Source organism: Malaclemys terrapin, chromosome 1 (genome assembly GCF_027887155.1).
Source record: "Malaclemys terrapin pileata isolate rMalTer1 chromosome 1, rMalTer1.hap1, whole genome shotgun sequence".
NCBI lineage: Eukaryota > Metazoa > Chordata > Testudines > Emydidae > Malaclemys > Malaclemys terrapin.
This window is the reverse complement of record NC_071505.1, coordinates 334,674,499-334,690,097: the sequence shown is the minus strand read 5'-3', so window position 1 is coordinate 334,690,097 and position 15,599 is coordinate 334,674,499.

Here is a 15,599-nt window from a genome sequence, read left to right as displayed (position 1 = left end):
TTTTCCAGATGTTAAATTAGCTTAGCGGCTATAGCAGAAGTCCTGTGAGCTTGTCTGTAATAAAATAGACATACATATTCCAAACTTTATGAAGCTAGGGAGCTGCCACAATTATACCATGTGTTCACTTCTGATGTCCAATACCAGAATAAAATAAATACAAATAAATAATGTCAGTGATTAAAATAGGAGCAAGACAAGAAAAAAACCTCCTTTTTTTCCTGTGTCACTAATAAGCAGCACTATGTGACTATACAGCCCCTTCTACCAGAGGAATTCAAAATATTTTACAAACAGTTAATTAAAATTCAAAATACTTCGTAAGATAGCTAAGAATAATTACATCAATTTTCCAGGGGAGAGAGAAATTATCACTTAATCTGATTGAGAACTGGAGAACAACAGTGGTGAATTTGGACCAAGGTGTAGAAATCAGACTACAAACTTTGAATTCAGACCCAAACATTTCGAAATGTTTGTTAAGACAGGAGGTTCTGGTTCAAATCGATTTTTGCATATGTAACTTGTCTAAAGAGCTGTGAATAGTAGCTGAGACTAGAACCCCCAGGAGGCCTGAGTCCATGTGCCTTCCTTTGACAACTGGACTAGGGGTTCCCAAACTTTTTCATACTACAGACCATATCTTAATCAGGGGAACTACACTTCCTTTCCTGTTCCTGATCACATGGGCTACTCCCTCTGCTGACCCCACTCCCATTTGTCATCCAATAACATTTCTGGGCAATGACAGCAACTGGTGGCATGGAAAAATAACATTAGGAAAGTAGTACTTAATGGGTTTTTAGCTTCCTTACATGTCATTTGGCAGCTGGAAATGAAGTGAGCCTGTATTACATTAGCAACTAGCTTTCTGTGGTCCTCCAGCAAGTACTTATAGATTCATAGACTCTAGGACTGGAAGGGACCTCGAGAGGTCATCGAGTCCAGTCCCCTGCCCTCATGGCAGGACTAAATACTGTCTAGACCATCCCTGATAGACATTTATCTAACCTACTCTTAAATATCTCCAGAGATGAAGATTCCACAACCTCCCTAGGCAATTTATTCCAGTGTTCAACCACCCTGACAGTTAGGAACTTTTTCCTAATGTCCAACTTAAACCTCCCTTGCTGCAGTTTAAGCCCATTGCTTCTTGTTCTATCCTTAGAGGCTAAGGTGAACAAGTTTTCTCCCTCCTCCTTATGACAGCCTTTTAGATACCTGAAAACTGCTATCATGTCCCCTCTCAGTCTTCTCTTTTCCAAACTAAACAAACCCAATTCTTTCAGCCTTCCTTCATAGGTCATGTTCTCAAGACCTTTAATCATTCTTGTTGCTCTTCTCTGGACCCTCTCCAATTTCTCCACATCTTTCCTGAAATGAGGTGCCCAGAACTGGACACAATACTCCAGTTGAGGCCTAACCAGCGCAGAGTAGAGAAGACTTATCTGGTCATGGTGCACAATTGTGGACCCTTTAAACTACCTTGCTCCATGACATAGCAAAACCCAATGCTCCTGATGGGTGGTGAAAAAGACCTAGCTTAATGGGAAACTAGAGTTTCCTGTCCCACAAAATGATTCTTAACACTGTACATCACAGTAGCATATACAGACATCTCCATAGGGAAAAGCGAGGACCTGGATTTTTGCAGAAATAAAAGCCAAGTAACGTCATAATCATATTAATTTCTGGGCACTCTGAATAAAGGTAAATAATGTGCCCGGTTAAAAAGAGGCACTCCTGTTTTAGCGGGACCTGTACCCACATTAATTAATTCATAATAGCACCCATTATGTGCTGTGTTTTCTTAAGGATCCTGCTCTGAAGAGCTTACAAACTAAAGACAAGGAGACAGATTAAATGAGGGGGAAGAAGAGCAGGCAATTTATATACATGTCAACTTGATAAACTGCAAGTAGCACTGTGGAAGAGGGACTCTAAACATGGACACAGTAAGGGCCTTGTGAATAAACTCAGGGAGACTGTGCCACGCACAGGGACGATATGGAAGAAAGCACAAAGGCGACTTTTGGTCTACACTACAAATCTACACATCGACAGAACCCCCAGTGTAGACAGTGCTATGTCAAAGGGATGATTTCTCCCATTGACATAGCTACCATCTCTCAGGGAAGTAGAGTACCTATGCCGACAGGAGAAGCTCTCCCATTGGCATAGGTAGTGTCTTCACTAAGCACTACAGTGGCACAGCTGCAGTGCTGCGGCACTGTAAGTGTAGATAAACCCTGTGTGGGAAATGCATAAGGCTTGAAACACTGGTGGATCAAAGGGGAAATTCAAAGCTTAACAAAGAGGCAGAAGTAAGGAGGGGCAGAGCTATGAAAGTGGTAACAAAAAGCTTCACTTTGATACAATAGCAGATTGGATGCCATTGGAAACATGCGTCGGATCCTTCTAAGAGTTACTCTTCAGCCTAATCCCATTGAGGCCACTACTTGTGAAGGTCCCAATGACGATTATACATAAGCTGTTATATTCGGGTAGAAACTGTTTGTAGGTTTGTGCCTTGTGCTGAAATAAGGAACATTATGATAATAATTATAAAGTGTAGGAGTGTTTGTTCTGTAAGCAAAAGTAAACAATGATAATGCTCTCAAAGATCAATGGCTCATTCATATCTGACCTGAATGGAAGGCCTGCTGTTGGCTGAAAAGTAAGACCTAGTCTACACACTGTTTGTGTACTGATTTAGCTATTTCACTTAGTGACATTTTTACCAAAATAGTTAAATCAGTACAACACCGAATAGCAATGCCAATAACTTATACCAGTATCACTTATTCTGCTAAATTTACATCCACACTGGAGGGGGGTGAAACGCTTTAACTATGCTGCTACAGCTAACATGGTACCTTTTGGGTGTGTAAACAAATCCTAAGTGCTCGATCTTCCCTTCTTTGCACACCCAAAAATCTCATTGAAATCAACAGTTTGAATCATAGAATATCAGGGTTGGAAGGGACCTCAGGAAGTCATCTAGTCCAACCCTCTGCTCAAAGCAGGACTAATCCCCGACTAAATCATCCCAGCCAGGGCCTTGTCAAGCCTGACCTTAAAAACCTCTAAGGAAGGAGATTCCACCACCTCCATAGGTAACCCACTCCAATACTTCACCAATCTCCTAGTGAAAAAACTTTTATCCAGCCTAAACCTAGCAAGCATTCTCAAAACTATGATACCCACACAAGGAAATAAAGAAACAAATCAACAGAGCCAGACGTGTACCCAGAAGCCTCCTGCTACAAGGCAGGCCCAAAAAAGAAACCAACAGAACTCCACTGGCCATCACCTACAGTCCTCAGCTTAAACCTCTCCAACGCATCATCAGTGATCTACAACCCATCCTGGACAATGATCCCTCACTTTCACAGACCTTGGGAGGCAGGCCAGTCCTCACCCACAGACAACCTGCCAACCTTAAGCATATTCTCACCAGCAACCACACACCGCACCATAACAACTCTAACTCAGGAACCAACCCATGCAACAAACCTCGATGCCAACTCTGCCCACATATCTACACCAGCAACACCATCACAGGACCTAACCAGATCAGCTACAACATCACCGGCTCATTCACCTGCACGTCCACCAATGTTATATATGCCATCATATGCCAGCAATGCCCCTCTGCTATGTACATTGGCCAAACTGGACAGTCACTACGCAAGAGGATAAATGGACACAAGTCAGATATCAGGAATGGTAATATACAAAAACCTGTAGGAGAACACTTCAACCTCCCTGGCCACACAATAGCAGATGTAAAGGTAGCCATCTTACAGCAAAAAAAACTTCAGGACCAGACTCCAAAGAGAAACTGCTGAGCTCCAGTTCATTTGCAAATTTGACACCATCAGATCAGGATTAAACAAAGACTGTGAATGGCTATCCAACTACAGAAGCAGTTTCTTCTCCCTTGGTGTTCACACCTCAACTGCTAGCAGAGAACCTCACCCTCCCTGATTGAACTAACTTCGTTATCTCCATACTGATTTATACCTGCCTCTGGAGATTTCCATTACTTGCATCAGAAGAAGTGAGGTTCTTACCCACGAAAGCTTATGCTCCCAATACTTCTGTTAGTCTTAAAGGTGCCACAGGACCCTCTGTTGCTTTTCACAGATTCAGACTAACATGGCTACCCCTCTGATACTTGTAGTGTGAAAATATACAATGATTTTTCTCTCCAGTATCTGCACACATGCAAAGCAGATATAAAGATTCAGTGATAGCATCTATAAAGCATGTATAAATGCAATCAGCAAATGGCAATTTTTCACTAGCTTATAAAGTGAAGCTGCCATGTTTGGATTTGTGGTTCATTTGCTCAAAGACCAATGCCTCTCAACATAAGGTTTGTCGATCAGTTTCAGACCCTTATGAATCCCTACTGAATGCACATGCAATACAGTGATCATAAGAATGAGCTGTGATGTGATTTGCTCTAGTGCAGCAAATGCTCCTAGAGTGGGGCATGTCCAGTGGTTCTCGCAGGATAGAGGATTTACTACATCTATAAGTTTTAATCTTGGAGAGAACATTGATTTACACCTCAGAAAAATCAGGGATTACTTTTGACAGCTTGCTGAAAGGAATTTACTCTGCTCATGGACATACTTTTCTTTCCTATAAAGATAAAAGGCAATGATAGAAATCTTATTAAAAGTCACCTTAGCTCACTGTTTCAAGGTGGTCAGGTCACCTTACTGTTCCATAATGGACACAGTAGCATGGGACGGAGTAACAAAATGTATTTGTTGATGTATTGTCCAGGTGAGGGCATTCTAATTAAATACTCAGACTCTAAATAATGGAAATAACACTAATACATTTAAAAATGATCCAGTATTTAAACAACATTTGATAAGTGACATTTCCACATCTCCTAGGCACCTTTGAAAAAAACCCTCAGTTTACATCTTCAGTAGCACCATGCAAATATTAATGGCTTGATTTGCAGAAGTGCTGAGTAGAGACAGCTTCCCTTAACTTCCATGGGAGCTTTGGATGATCAGCACCTTTGAAAAAATCAGTCTGTAAATAACAATTCTTCACTACACCACTGTGGAGTAAGTAAATATTATTATTATTTTCATAGACTGGGAAATAGAAAGAGATTAAATGATTTGCCTAAAGCCACACATAAATCAGTAAATGAGCCAGGAATAGAATTCAGAAGATCTTCGCTTCCAGACCTGATACACATAGCAGGGCGCAAGGCATCTTAAGAATCTAACTACAGATGATTGACATGAGATAGGGACACTAAACAATGTTTCCTTTCAGAATCAGATGGTGCAGATTGATCTGATTACACCTAAAAAACACAAAGAAAGCTGAGATTCAAGAATCGTAGTTGTACAGTAGACCCTCACAGTTATGAACACCTCGGGAATGGAGTTTGTTTGTAACTCTGAAATGTTTGTAACTCTGAAAAAAATGTCATGGTTGTTCTTTCAAAAGTTTACAAATGAACTTTGACTTCATACAGCTTTGAAACTTTACTGTGTAGAAGAAAAATGCTGCTTTTAACAACTTAATTTAAACGAAACAAGCACAGAAACGGTTTCCTTATCTTGTCAATTGTTTTTAAGCTTTTCCTTTATTCTTTTAGTAGTTTACATTTAACACAGGACTGTACTGAATATGGTTGGGTTTTTTGTTTTGTTTTTTGTTTTGGTCTCTGCTACTGCTTGGTTGGGTACTTCTGGTTCCAAATGAGGGTCAGTTTGTAACTCTGGTGTTCGTAACTCTGAGGTTCTAATGTATTTCATAGTTACAACCATGGATTTATTTTATTTACATTATCAGCATGTTAAACTCCTATTGCAGTTCAATATGTTACCATCCAGATTCACAGCTGGTGTTAAGTGGCATAGCACAGCTGATGTCAATGGAGCTATGCTGATTTACACCATCTGAGAATCTGGCTGAAGAATATGAAACTGCTGGAGATGAGCCTAGTTGTCAAGTTTGGATCCAATCACCCTCTAAGTTGGAGAGTGTTTATTACTGGGGTTTTGGTTCGATCTCTCTCCAGAATCCCCTTCTGAAGGACAAGCAGAATCACAACTCTATTGCAAGAGCTACCTTAAGAGCCTTGCCGAGTTGTAGAATTTCATCCTCATGTCCCCATCAGCATTTTCAGTGATTTTTAATACAGACTGTAGAACCAATGCAGCATGAAAAATGAAGCCTACATTTGTAAATTGACTGTGGTGCTAATGTGATTTAGAACTTTTCCCTTTACACATCTTGAATGTGAAATGTTTCCAAACCACAGCTCAAGGGCACATGCTATTTACCCGGCAATGTAAATCTGTGTTACACTAGTGTTACTGTTCGCTTACAAGTAAATTGAAAAATAAAATTATTTACATATGTTACACAAACAGATATAAAACCTTGGTTTAAACAATCTGCATGGCGATCATTAATCAATAGCTTACTTTCATCCCAAACTTCAGATATTTCTCAGAATCTTTTGGATAGGCAAAACTGGCCTAGAAATGTTGCAGGAACAGGCATTGTGGTAAGATTTCATTGTCTTTTATTCTGCCCAGTCTAGAAATACTCAGGAAGCAGAATTTTTGCTGGTATGTCCCCCATTCTTCTTCCAGCTCACGCGGAAACCAAGAAGCATAATGGTGCACAAAAATCATAGAAATGGTGGGCTGGAAGGGACCTTAAGAGCTCTTCTTGGTCCTGCACTGAGGCATAACCAAGTAAGCCTAGACTATCCCTGAAAAGTGTTTGTCCAGCCTGTTCTTAAAAGCCTCCAATGATGTGGATTCCACAACTTCCTTTGGAAACCTATTTTAGAGCTTAACCGCCATTATTGTTAGACATTTTTTCCTAATATCTCACCTAAATCTCCCTTGTTGCTGATTAAGCCCATTACTTCTTGTCCTAGCTTCAGTGGACATGGAGATCAATTGATCAACATCCTCTTTATAAATGCCCTTAACATATTTGAAGACTTATCATGTGCTCCTCCCCACCCCCGGAGTCTTCTTTTCTCAAGATTAAACATGCCCAGTTTTTTAAGCTTTCCCCATAGGTTAGGTTTCCTAAATCTTTTTGTTGTTCTCCTCTGGACTCACTCTAATTTGTCTACATCTTTCCTAAAGATGTCCCAGAATTTGGACACAATGCTTCAGGTGAGGCCTCACCAGTCCCAAGTAGAGTGGGCCAATTACCTCCCTATATCTTACATATAACACTCATACAACACTCCTGTTAATACACCCCAGACTTATATTAGCCTTTTTGCAAATGCATCACACTGATGTCTCAGATTCAATCTGTGATCCACTGTAACCCTCTCTTTCAGCAGTGTTACTGCCTAGCCAGTTATTTCCCATTTTGTAGCTGTGCATTCAATTTTTTCCTTCCTATGGAAGGACTTTTTTATGGAATTTCATCTTGCTGAATTCAGATCAATTTTCCAGGTTTTTTTTATTCTAATCCTGTCCTCCAAAGTGCTTGCAACCTCACCCATCGTGGTGTCATCTGCAAATTTTACAAGCAAACACTCCACATCATTATTCAAGTCATTAATGAAAATATTGAATAGTACCAGATCCAGAACCGATGCCTGCGGGACCACACTAAATACGCCCTCCCGGACTGACAGCAAACCACCGATAACTATTCTTTGAGTATGGTCTTTCAACCAGTTGTGCAGCCACCTTATAATAAATTAAACTAGACGGCATTTCCCTAGCTTGCCTATAAGAATGTCACGTGGGACTGTGTCAGAAGCCTTCCTAAAATCAAGATATATCATATCTACTTCTTCCCCCCATCCACTAGCCAGTAACCCTGTCAAAGAAGGAAATTAGATTGGTTTGTCATGATTTGTTCTTGACAAATCCATGCTGGCTATTCCTTATAACCCTATTATCCTCTTAGTGCTTACAAACCAATTGTTTAAAAATTCGTTCCGGTATCTTTCCAGGTATCAAAGTTAGGCTGACTGGTCTGTAATTCCAGGGTCTTCTTTGTTTTTCCTTTTTAACACTGGGTACTGTGTTTGCCCTTCTCCAGTTCTCTGGGACTTCTCCCTTCCTTCCTGAGTTCTCAAAGATGATTGGTAACATTTCTGAGGCTGGGTCTACACTACCCACCTGAATAGGCGGGTAGAAATTGACCTCTTGGGGATCGATTTATCGCGTCCCGTCAGGACGTGACAATCGATCCCCGAATCAACGCTCTTCCTCCACCAGCGGAGGTGGGAGTAAGCGCCATCGACGGGAAGCCGCAGAGGTCGATTTTGCCGCCGTCCCTACAGCGGGGTAAGTCGGCTGCAATACGTCGAATTCAGCTACGCTATTCGCGTAGCTGAATTTGCGTATCTTAAATCGACCCCTCCCCCCCCGTAGTGTAGATGTAGCCTGAGATTGCTTCAGCTAGTTCCTTAAGTATCCCAGGATTTCATCAGGCCCTGCCAATTTGAATACATCTAATTTTTCTAAATATTCTTTAATCTGTTCTTTCCCTCTTTTGGCTTGTGTTCCTTCCCCTTTGTTATTAATATAAATTGTATTGAGTATCTGGTCACCTTTTTAATGAAGACCAAGCAAAATAGGTATTAAACACCTCAGCTTTCTTAATGTCATCATTTATTAGCTCTGCTTCCCTGTTGAGCAGAGGATCTATACTTTCCTTCATCTTTCACGTGCTTCTAATATATTTAAACAACCTCTTTTTATTCCCTTTTATGTCCCTTGCGAGGTATAACTCTTTTTGTAACTTAGTCTTTCTGATTTTGTCCCTATATGCTTGTGCTATTATTTTGTACTCCTCCTTAGCAATTTATCCATGTTTCCATTTTTTGTAGGGTTCCTTTTCAATTTTCAGGTCATTAAAAAGCTTCTGATGGAGCCATATTGTCCTCTTACTATTCTTCCTTTGCATCAGGATAGCTTGCAGCTCTGACTTTAGTACTGTCTCCTTGAGGAATCGCCAGCTTTCCTGAACTCCTTTTTTTCCTTCCCATGGCACCTTACTTACCAGTTCTCTGTGTTTGTTAAAGTTCATTGTCCTTAGTCTGCTGTTTTCACTCCCTCCTTTCCTTAGAATCATTAAATCTATCATTTCACAATCACTTTCACCCACATTGCCTTCCATCTTCAGATTTGCTACCAATTCCTGTGTTGGTCAGAATCACATCTAAAATCGCTACCTCCCCCACTCTCCCAGGTTACTTCCTTCATTTTCTGAAACAAAAAGTTGTCCGCAGTACATTCCAAGAACTTACTGGAAATTTTGTGGTCTGCTGTATTACTTTTCTAACAGATATCTGGATAGTTAAAGTCCCCCCCTTACTACCAGGTTGTGTGTTTTAGATATTTGTGTTTGTTTCAGAAATGCCTCACTCATTTCCTCACTTCCCCTACTGTGATGTAATCCCTACTTTTTACCCCTTTCATATTCACCCAGAGACTTTCAGCTAGCCGGCTCTCACTTCCTTTGGACCTCAGAATAAGGGTATATATTCTTGATGTATAATGCAACTCCTCTTTCCTTTTTATCCTACCTGTTCTTCCTGAACAAATTATACCCCTCTAAATCAGCATTTCTCAAACTGGGGTCTGCGGCACCCGCTGATCAACTCCTCCCGCTCCCTCCATCCACTCCTCCCTCTCTCTCCCAGTGCCTTCTGCATGTCGGGGAACAGCTTTTCAGTGGTATGTAGGAGGCACTGGGAGAGAGAGGGAGGAGCGGGGATGGGGTGCGCTTGGGGGAGGGGGTGGAAAGAGGCAGGGGAGAGAAGGGCCAGGGATGGTGTGGGACTGGGAAAGGTGGGGCAGAGGTGAGGGTATGAGGCCTTGAGGGAAGGGATGGAGTGGGGGCAGGGCCTGGGGCTGAGCAGGGGGCTTCAGGGGTCCGTGAAAATTTTTAAATCAAAACGGGGGTCCTCAGGTTGCTAAAGTTTGAGAACCACTGGGCTATACTAATATTCCAGTAATGAAAATGAAACATAAGCTTTAAAAACAGTTAAACAAACTTTTATGAACATCAGTAAAGTTCCCCTGATGCATTTGGATGTATTTGGAAAATGTGATTGTTTATGTTAGTTTCTTTTCTATCCATACAGGCTCTCTCATTCCTAAGATATTTATTCTTATAATTAATTACTTCTAAAACAATAGTAACTAGGAGCCCTGATTGTGGATCAGGGCCCATTGTTCAAGGCACTATGCAGACAAGTAACAAAGATGACAAGGCAGTCACTATCCTAGAGAGTTTACAATCTCACCGTCAGATGGGATTCAGCTGGATGAAACAGACAAACAGGGGTGTGAGGTTAGGAGGAGGAGGAGGGAACAATACAAGAAAGATTAGCATACAATCAGAGCTTTTTGTAGTTTTCCCCTGGGAGTTTTATGGCACTCAGCACTTACAGAAGTTGCTCAGCACTTTCCTGAATCAAGCCCATAATCCCCCTGAAAGACCTTCAGGTTGGTCCATAAATGCCTCTTGGAAGCCTTTACCCTTGAGTTGGCTCCAGACATCCAGAAAATCTTTCACTTCTTTTTGTAATTGAAATCTCGGACGATGAAGAATCATTTTCTCTTGCGTTCCAAATGATTCACTTCCAAATTGCTTCCATAATTCTCAACTTGTCTGTGAAGTAGAAAAGTCTCATTATTATCACTGCCCTTGCTCTCTGACTCATCTGGGCACAGCAGGCTCTGCGGGCTCTATCAATTTTAGTTCTTATTTTTTTGCATGGGATGTGCAGCACCTCAGGAAGCCGTGCACTTACAGACATCTACTGGGCGGCTGCCTTTCAGTTCCCTCACGTAAACAGTTGGGGAACGGGGGTATTATTTCGGTGGTTTCTATTAGCAGCATCTGCTATTGCTTTATTTCCAAACCAATCATTCTTGTTTTCTCTATTCCTCTCTCAACGTTCATATTCCACCTCAGAAACTTGCCTTTCAGCTATCTCTGTCTGACTGTGATGCAGCAAAGTACTTAAGCATGCACTTAACTTTAAGTTTGTGATTAGTCCCAGTGAAGTAGTCCTAGTGAAGTCAATGGGACTCCTCGGGGGCTTAAAGTTAAGTGTGTGCCTAAGTGCTTTGCAGAATCAAGGCCTGCAAGGGGAAAATTCTTCCATCTAATAGGTAAGCCATTTAAGGATGATGAAGACTACAGAAATTTCTAGGAGCCGCTCCTCAAAAACAGCTGCTTACCTCTGTCTGCGCTAAATCCCTGTAGTACAATTTCATTTTCACACTCAGCCTAGCATAGCAGGTCCCTTCCTGGATTATTATCTCCCCCGCTCCATCCGCTCCGAGAATTCTGGTCCCTTTACTGTTATTGTTTCTCTGGGGAGGTTCCTGTGTGGGTTTGCTGCAAGGTTTATACTGTATTAAAGATGAAGCTCTTTCCCTTTCTATTTTACAGAATTAGCCAATAATGGAGGATTTACCACTTGAAAAGTGGGTAATCACTGTGGCTGAGCCATGGACAATAGTATGTGTTCTGAAGTCTCAGAGAAAATCCACTGGGATGATTAATATAAAATAATGCACATTTCCCAGTGTTAGAGATGCAAGAAGAGGTTTAACTTATTAAACTATAATGGGATGAAGTCTCTCACCTACAGTCTCCTAGTTATAGGAGTTAACAGAAGGGAAAGCAATTTAATTAAACTATAAGGAGGGCTAATCCAATAACATATTGCAGTGGATTTGACTCGACTTGATGTCAGAAATCCCCCCTCTAACCCTCCGCCCTTGGAAACAAATCACACCAACAAGCACAGTCACTGTGGTCACATAGACATCAGAGAGAAAGGTGCTGTTCAGTAAAATAATTCTCACCAAACATAGCAAGATGCACTACATCTTAACAGCATCAGGGACAAATTCCCACTGGGCTGCATGGATGAAGAGGATGGATCTGACATGAGTACCGCACAGAGAGGGAGGCGATGGGTGAGAACAGCATGAACCTAAGACCCAGAAATTGTAGAAACCTCCTTAACATTTTTCTTGGCTCTGTACAGTGTACAGGGCCTAGCACAATGACCTTGTGCTCAGCATCATGGGACTTTTAGGAGAAAGCAATACCAAATATTCCCAAATACGTAGCTTACCAAAATGGAAACGATTGAAGGACTGTTAGCAGAGGTTCTGAAAGGCAGCCCACCTGACCTTGCTTCTGAATACATGGCTGTTAACATTAAACTATATGAGCCTTTCACCTGGCACATTAGGCAACTCCCATATACAGGTCTTACTATGTTATGCAGCACTCATTTGATTAAAACCATCTGCTCTGTACCACTATGTCTTTTGAATAGGATGCCTCACTCCTGTAAACCATTCAATGGATGTTTGGCAATCCAGCCATTTTGGAACAAAACATGGAAACAACCCAATTGATTTTTCTACTAACATAATAAAATGATTTTCTTGAACTGACTTTCTGTGGGGTGTTGTGGTTGCAGTGGGTATTCTTGAGGGATGGATGAGAATAAGTAGCAGGTAGTTCAGGAGGGACCAATCAAGGACACCATTTTATGTATATGGAACAGTTGAGACAAGTGCAGAGGTGTTGGGGGAGAAGTTAGGGTGACCAGATGTCCCGATTTTATTGGGACAGTGCCAATTTTTGGGTCTTTTTCTTATATAGGATCCTATTACCCCCCCCCCCAACCCCATCCCGATTTTTCACATTTGCTGTCTGGTCACCCTAGGAGAAGTGGATGAACAATTGGACATGAAGGTTGGTATCACGGGCAGAACAGACGTGGCCACAGAATAAGATATAAGTTCATATGAGTACAACTGCAGGGGACACAGTTGTGGAGGGCTTCAAAAGTGTAGAAAAGAAAGCTTGAAAATGATGCAGTGGAGAGATTCAAAAGAGAAGTGTGATGTGGCTGGATTGATGAGCCAGGAACACAATATTAGCAGCTGCATTATGTACAGATGGCAATCACATATCAGAGTGATGGACACATTAACAAAACTTGACAAGAATAGATAGGAGGGAAGAAGTGTAGGTGTCAGGGAGGCCAGAGAGGCAATTTTTATGGCAATTAAGATCAGGGTGTGGACCAAAGTTGTTTGTTGTTGTGACAGAAAAAATAAGCCATCTTCTTAAGCCATGGAAGAAGCAACAGGATTTGGACCCCACCAGGATGTTTGGGGCAAAAGAAGAGGAGGTGGGGGGAATTCAAAGTGACCTTCGACTTGTGGGACTGATGACCAGGAAGATGGTGGTGATGTGAATAGTGATAAATAATGGAAAGAAGCACAGCTGGTTTTGGAGGAAAAATAAGTTCTATCTGTCCATATTAAATTTGTGATGTCCATGAGGGGCTATCAGGTAGAGAAGCAGAAATTTGGCTTTGGCTGGAGGGAAACAGGACATAGATGGAGAGGTAAATTTGTTATTTAGATACACAGGGCCAGATTTGCAAGAGAGTCCAGGTTTGCAAATCCTTGATGCCCGTAAATTTGTGGTGAGCAAATTTTTCCAGTTGCGCCCCCCTCTTACCATTAATGGAATCTGACCACGCCCCCACTCCATTATTGCACAGGCAAAGCCTCCTTGGCAGCAGAGCTTGGGATGAAGTTGGAGCTGGACTAGAAGCAGAGCTGGGCTAGGTGCGGAGAGCGAATGAGGGCAGAATAGGGAGGCAAAGTGGAGTTGTGGCTGAGGGCAGAGCAGGGTTAGGGATGGAATAGGACTGGGGGCAGATCTGGCCTGGTGGTGGATCTGTGCCTGGAGACAGAACAGCACTGGTGGCTGAACGGAGTTGGGCGTGGTGCTGGTCTGGGGGTGGAGTGGGGCTGAAAGTGTGGTGCTCCCTCCCTGCCCCCCATGGGGGCTGGCCGGGCCCCACTGCATGCCCCCCCCCAAATAGGGGGACGTGCTCCACAGTTTGGGGACCACTGCTGTAATTGGTGAGGGATTTTCCAAAATGCTCAGCTCCCATTTAGCCACCTAAATAAGGTCTGGATTTTCAAAGCCATCCAGCAGCTCCCCTTGTGACATTTAATGGACAGGTTTTCACAGAAGCTTCATGACAATTACACCGAGCTCTTCAGAAAACCCAACCCCTTACTTTGGTGCCTCATTGGAAGCTGAGCAATCTTGACAATGTGAGTGCAGGGGCTGAGGCCTTGTGAAGAATTCTGGCCCTAGTTGGTAACAGTTATCTAGACTATGGGCAGGCCTACACTTAAAACCCTGCAGCGGTGCAGCTGCACCACTGTAGCGCTTCAGTGAAGAAGTCTGGGGTGGGAGTTGTGTCGGGAGGAAGAAGCCCTCCCATCGATACAGCACTGTCTACACTGGGGTTAGGTCGGTAGAAATGCATCACTCCAGGGCGTGGATTTTTCACAACCCTGAGTGACAGTTATACCAATGTACCTTTATAGTGTAGACCTTGCCTAAAAAACATGTTCACTTTTTCTTTATAAGGAAACATAACATTAATTTTGCCCATTAATTGATCGGGAAGCTGGAAAATGTCTTTGGGGCAACTGCCATCTTTGTCACTACCAGGGCCTGAACTGGAGACCTCCAGATGATAAGATTCCGGAGGATTAAAAGACCTAAAAGCATGAACCTGCAGTAGGGTTTCCAGGTGTCCAGTTTTCAACCAGAACGCCTGGTCAAAAAGGGACCCTGGCGGTTCCAGTCAGCACTACTGACTGGGCCATTAAAAGTCCAGTTGGCGGCGCAGTGGAGGCCCAGGTCTAAGGCAGACTCCCTGCCTGCCCTAGCTACGCATGAGTCCCAGAAGTGGCTGCAGGTTCTTGCGACCCCTAGGCAAATGGGTGGCCAGGGAGACTCCGCACGCTGCCCTGCCCCAAATGCTGTCTCCACAGCTCCCATTGGCCAGGAACCGTAACCAATGGGAGCTCTGGGGTGGCATCTGCAGGCATGACAGCAGCACACAAAGCCTCCCTGGCCATCCTTGTGTGTAGGGGCTGCATGGATCTGGTGGCCGCTTCCTGGAAGCCGCGGTAAGTGCCGCCGGGACCCACATCTCAAAACCTCTCCTACACCCCAACCCCCTGCCCCAGCCCAGAGCCCGCTCCCACACCCAAACTCAATCCTGGAGCCCACACTCCCCCAACACCCCAGTCCTGAGCCCCCTCCTGCACCCCAAACCCTTTATCCCTGGCCTCACCCCAGAGCCTGCACCCCTCAGCCAGAGCCCTCACCCCCTCCTACACCCCAACCCCCTGCCCCAGCCCGGTGAAAGTGAGTGAGGGTGGGGGAGAGCGAGTGATGGAGTGGGGGAATGGAGCGAGTGGGAGTGGGGCCTCGGAGAGGGGGTGGGGCAGGGGCATGGCAGGGGTGTGGCAGGGGTGTTCGGTTTTGTGCCATTAGAAAGTTGCCAACCCTATCCTGTGGTTTAGGATAAAAGGACTGGAAATCCCATAACAGGGGGCAGTAGCAGACTAGCATCCTCTATGCACTGGCCGCAGAGGGGATGTGTAATACACACAGTTAGCTAGTGAAGAAATAGCATTCTCTTCATCCTTAGTGCTTCAATATATATTGCAATACATACCATATTTAGTTCTAAT